The sequence below is a fragment of the Coenobita brevimanus genome, chromosome 79 (assembly GCF_032717465.1).
Source record: "Coenobita brevimanus isolate Jiangsu-jjx chromosome 79, ASM3271746v2, whole genome shotgun sequence".
In the NCBI taxonomy this organism is placed as follows: domain Eukaryota; kingdom Metazoa; phylum Arthropoda; class Malacostraca; order Decapoda; family Coenobitidae; genus Coenobita; species Coenobita brevimanus.
Genome location: NC_137032.1, coordinates 29,151,742 through 29,157,813, shown reverse-complemented (window position 1 = coordinate 29,157,813; position 6,072 = coordinate 29,151,742).

The following is a 6,072-nucleotide window of genomic DNA, read 5'->3' as shown; positions in this document are numbered from 1 at the left end:
GCCTGTATAGTTTTTTTCCTAGCAGGTGTGTACCCCAGTCTCATGATGCGGTGACAGGAGAGGTAATCTGCCTAGGTGACCCAATCACGCATTAGAGCAGCACCGTGTCTCCTTGGTGCAGCTGGCTGCACACGACCATAGTCTGTCAACAGCTTGCACATGAGTTGTTTCTCAAACATCATAAAGAAATACCTGTGCCAAAAACTTGCCTGAACAGTATGAATGCATTCAGCAAAGTGATATCAAGAAAGTATAGGAACACCTTCTTGTATCATTTGCAGAACTTTCTGTGACAATGGCGCCAAACTGCGTATCACGATTATTGACAGGCCGTATGTTTATGCTGTAATCATTGACCACATGAAGCTTGATCACAGGCTTCATGGTTCTGCAGTTCTGCCTACCAGTAGCGTGCATCTCACCCTTGTGAACTGTGGTAAGCATGTTGACCTTCTGCTTGTTATGCCAGTGGATGGCCGACATGTTACCACATTTCCTGTCCGTTAATATTGTTACGGAACAGAGAAAGATAATGTACACTTTAAGTGAGAATACTAATAATCACTACTGTCCCGTAAAGTTCCAGGTTCAAAACAAAAGAGTTAGGTAAAATTACAAGTTAAAGTTTAATGCTTAAACTAACAACAAAACATTCAGGACTCATAAGGATAATGTAATGGCAAATAAACAGGTTAAATATATGGTTAACTGCAATAGCCTCTATTAACACGAAATTAGCAAGAGTAAATTTATCTAAGTCAGCCCTGATAAAATGAGATACCAGATAATACTCAGTGAATGCAAGATAAATTATTACAGATACAAAATAATATTAAAACTGATGGACATAAAGATCCCTACATGAATTACAAAAACTTCACTAGGCCTACAAATTAAACTTATGCTATACAGTACAAGAAAAAATACAACAGTTATACTCAAATTACACACAGCTGCTAGACGTTTGGAGAGTTCTTGAGCACTCACAATAATAATATCTGTACAGGGGAGGACAGAGATGTGAACAAAATGAGGAGCAGATCTAAGTGGCAATGATGCAGAGACTGAGCTCATTATATAGGGGCCGGCAGAGCTTGATACAACTTGTAAGAAGGACGCGCAAATGAAGCCATGGTGACAAAGAGTTGACAATCCTGGTCTGAACTCCAGAAATGACGACTTACTCTACTATAACGGTAGAAGGGGGGAACTGAGGCAGAACACGCTCGTGATCAAACATGCAGCATACTGTGCGTTAAAATTACACAAAGGATGATGAAATCATAGGCTATGTAACACCTCCCCACAAAGAAAAAGAAATTTACAAAGGAAATTTCTTATTACTCTAAAACAATCTGTCTAAAGTCTAGATAAGCAATCTGCAATAACATTTTCTTTCCCCTTGACATGTTGTATGTCTAATGAATACTCCTGAAGAAGTAGACTCCATCTTGTCAATCTCTGATTTTTATCTTTAAACTTACTAAGGAATTTCAGTGGGTTGTGATCGGTATAAATGACTATGGGGTCAAAATCAGAACACAAATAAAATGAAAACTGCTGTAAACCCAAAATCAAGGCCAAAAGCTCTTTCTCAATAGTGGAGTAGTTCTTTTGAGGTGGAGTGAACTTCTTACTGTAATAAGATACAGGGTGTTCAATACCCTGATCATCCTCTTGCAGCAAAACAGCCCCAGCTCCTGTATCACTTGCATCAACAGCCATCTTAAAAGACTTAGCAAAATTTGGAGTAGCGAGCACTGGCTGACTTAATAGAATAGCTTTAAGTTTGTTGAAAGAGGATTCACAGTTATCGGTCCAGACAAATTCAACTCCCTTTTTCAGTAGGTCTGTAAGTGGTGATACAAGAATAGAAAAGTTAAGAACAAATCTCCTGTAATAACCTACCATTCCCAAAAATCTTTGTAGCTCTTTCCTACTTTTAGGTCTGGGAAGATCACTTATAACCTGAACCTTAGCTCCTGGTGGTGCAACATGTCCATCACCAATTACATACCCAAGGTACTGAACTTTAGCTTGACCAAACTCACACTTTGATAAATTAGCCACAAGATTAGCATGAACTAAACGGTCAAGAAATTTACTGACATGGCATAGGTGATCTTTCCAGTTGTCACTGAAGATTAATGCATCATCAATATAAACAACACACCCTGCCAAACCCTCTGTTACAACATTCATGAGCTTCTGAAATGTGGCTGGTGCATTCTTCATACCATACGGCATTACAGAACATGCAAAAGCCTTTCCTAGTGTTACAAAACATGAGATCTCCCTAGCACGTTCAGTCATAGGTACTTGCCAGTATCCCTTTAACAAATCAAACTTACTTATGTACCTAGCCTTTCCGATCTTGTCTATGCAATCTTCCACACGAGGGAGAGGGTAAGTGTCTGTTTTAGTTATCTGATTAACACGTCTGTAGTCGATGCAAAGCCTCTGTGACCCACCTGGCTTAGGGACTAGAGTGACAGGAGAACTCCACTCGCTCTGACAGGGCTCAATCATCTTGTGGTCCAACAGGTAGCCAAGCTCCTTCTGGATGAGAGGAACTTTCACTGGGTTCACACGGTAAGGAGGCAATTTAATTGGCTTTGCGTCTCCAACATCGACATCATGCATCAACACAGTGGTTCTTCCTGGAGTAGCACGGAACACTTGCGGGTACTCCTGCAGTAATGCCGAAAACTCCTGCCTTTCCTTGGGAGGTAGATGAGAAAGCTTAGTCTGGAGATCATTCATGATATCAGGATTCTTCCCCAAACTATCACTCAGGTTCATACTGCATGGGAGAGCTTCACTTGCAGACTCGGGTGGAACAGCTACAGTGCAGACTGGATTATTTTCGTCCCGCCTGTGATATAACTTTAGCATGTTGATGTGACATAGTTGCTTGCTCTTTCTACGATCTGGTGTGGCGATGACATAGTTGACATCACTGAGTTTCTTCTCCACGAAATAAGGGCCACTAAACTTGGCTTGAAGAGGTTGCCCATGAACTGGTAGCAGAATCAAAACCTGATCTCCTGGCTGAAAGTGGCGTAACCTGGACTTCTTATCATACCAAGTCTTCATCTTCTCCTGAGCAGCCCCTAAATTCTCTCTCGCCAGCTGTAAAGCAGTGGACAGCCGTTCTTTGAACTTCATCACATACTCCAGCAGGTTGATGTCATCTTCCTCCGACAGCCAGCATTCCTTGAGTAACTTAAGGGGTCCTCTTACTTCATGGCCAAACAGTAGTTCAAAAGGTGAGAAGCCCAGTGATTCATTTGGAGATTCTCTTTCGGCAAATACAACAAATGGAAGACCTTTGTCCCAGTCTTTCTGATGTTCCAAACAGTATTTCTTGAGCATCGATTTGAGTGTTTGATGATATCTCTCCAACGCTCCTTGGGTCTGGGGATGGTAAGCTGAAGACGTGATCTGGGTGATGCCCAACTCTTTCAGAGACTGCTTGAAAACATTTGACATGAAATTACTTCCCCGGTCTGACTGTACCTCCTTGGGCAGACCAAACTTTGTGAAGAACCCTAGCATTTCCTTAACCACGTTCTTTGCTGAGATATTTCTAAGTGGAATGGCTTCAGGATAACGAGTAGCCATATCAATCAGGGTCAACACATAAGAAAATCCTGAAGAAGTCTTAGGAAGAGGGCCCACAATATCCACCAACACACGGGTGAAAGGCGCCTCAAAAGGAGGAATGGGAACTAGAGGTGCAACCTTTTCGGTCTGATTACACTTCCCCACAACTTGACAGGTGTGACAAGATTTACAATACCAGGAAACATCCCTGAAGATACCTGGCCAGTAGAAGTGTTTCAAAATGCGTGCCACAGTCTTCCTCACTCCAAGGTGTCCAGCCAAACTGGAATCATGAGCCACTCTAATGATATCCTGCCTACAAACACGAGGGATGACAACTTGATGTACAACCTCCCATTCACAGTCGGCTGATGCTGTTGGGGGTCTCCACTTCCTCATAAGTACTCCTGACTTTACATAATAACAAGTAGAAGCACCGGCTGACTCTTCTTCACTGTAAGCAGAGTTAGTTAGACCTTTCAACTCAGGGTCAGCAACCTGCAACTCAACCAACTCTTGGCGAGACAAATTATCAACACTACGGGGTACTGCCTCATCTGGTGAGTGGTCCAAATTAGCAAGAAAAGTGTCAGCTAGGATAACATCATCATCATCATTATCCTCTAAATCACCAGTAACTTTAGACTTAGCCCTAGTGACAGCACATGCAGGGAACACATCAGGGACATCACAATCCTGGGCCGCAGCCACTGGCTCACTAGACAACTGAGGAGCTGGACACACTTGACTTCCACCAATATCATTTCCAAGTAAGAAAGTTACACCTGACATTGGGAGTGTCTCAACCAACCCAACCATAACGGAACCATTAACAAAACCAGACTCTAAATTCACTCTGCACAGAGGGACAGAGAAGTAATTATTCCCTACACCTTGTAAGATTACAGTTTCATCAGAGGAATTAACATTAGAGCCTAGAACACTGGTCAGCATAAGGGATTGGCAAGCACCTGTGTCACGATATATTTTAACTGATTTCCTGTCATTACTGTCCAGAGGACTGACAAAACCATCAGACAGGAAATTAGCACATGAACTCTTGAGAGTGTCACCCACGTTACTGCTCAAAAGAGGAGCTCCATCATGAGAATTTAAGTTACCCCTCAAAGCAGGTTCAGTTAACTCAGTTAAAGAATTCTGGGAACTCTCAAGAGTGGACACTAGACCAATTGACTGAATAGTTAAAGACTCCTTTTTGTTCACATCACGCTGTCTCCTGAAACATCTCTCCGTAGTATGACCAAGCTTACTACAATAAGTACATTTACTTTTCTGAAATCTAGAGGTGAAGCTGGTATTTACTTCCTGAGAAACATCATCCTTATTCTCTTTCCTGTTACCTGTACTCTGAGTAGAGGCAACGTACTTACTCTCAGCTTTCCCTTTTTCTCTAGAATATCTCTTGTGAGTGAGAACATATTCATCAGCTAAAACTGCAGCATCAGACAAATTATCTATTCTTTTCTCATCAAGATATAGGCTTACATCTTTACTAATACACCTTTTGAAGTCCTCCAGCAAAATCATCTGCTTAAATTTGTCAAAATCAGAATCCACATTCTTAGAATTTAACCACTGCTCTAACAAATCTTCTTTGATTTTTGCATACTCAACATGGGATTGCTTATCTTGCTTGTAAGTTGTCCTAAATTTTACTCTATAAGCTTCAGGAACAAGCTCATAGGCCTTAAGAATCAAGCTCTTAACTACATCATAATTATCAGACTGATCCTGAGGCAAAGATGCATAAGTTACTTGAGCTTTACCGGTGAGAACAGTTTGAAGGAGTACTGGCCAATACTCCTTAGGCCAATTAAAACCTGTAGCTACCCTCTCAAACAACTGAAAATACTTTGTTAAATCAGATTCATTAAAAGGAGGGACAAGTTTAACATTTTTAGCCACATCAAAATCATCAGAGCTAGATGATCCAGTTCCACCTTGTTTCATGCGATACTCATGGTCCGCCTGAATCCTAGCAATTTCAACTTGTGCCTCAGCCTCCTTAGCTTTTGCCTGAAATTCAGCCTCCTTAGCTTTTGCCTGAAATTCAGCCTCCTTAGCCTGTGCTTGAAATTCAGCTTCCTTCACACGAGCCTCCTGCAGGGCTAGCTGTAACTTAGCTAATTCAATCTGCGTTTGCTCATTTCGAGGAGTTACATTAAACAAGCTTTCATTAATCATGTCAACAATTTGATCTTTAGAATGATGAGAGCGAACAGCAATTCCCAATTGTTGGGCAACAAGCTTAAGTTCATTCTTTGTTCTGTTTTCCATATCACACACTGTTTGCACATTTGACAAAAAATCTTTGGCTTCATCAAGTGTAGTAATAGTAGACATCATGAATAAGTAACAGTCACAAAATATCAAGCAATATCCTTATGATAATATCCTGAATATCCTGATGAGAGGTCGCCAAATTTGTTACGGAACAGAGAAAGA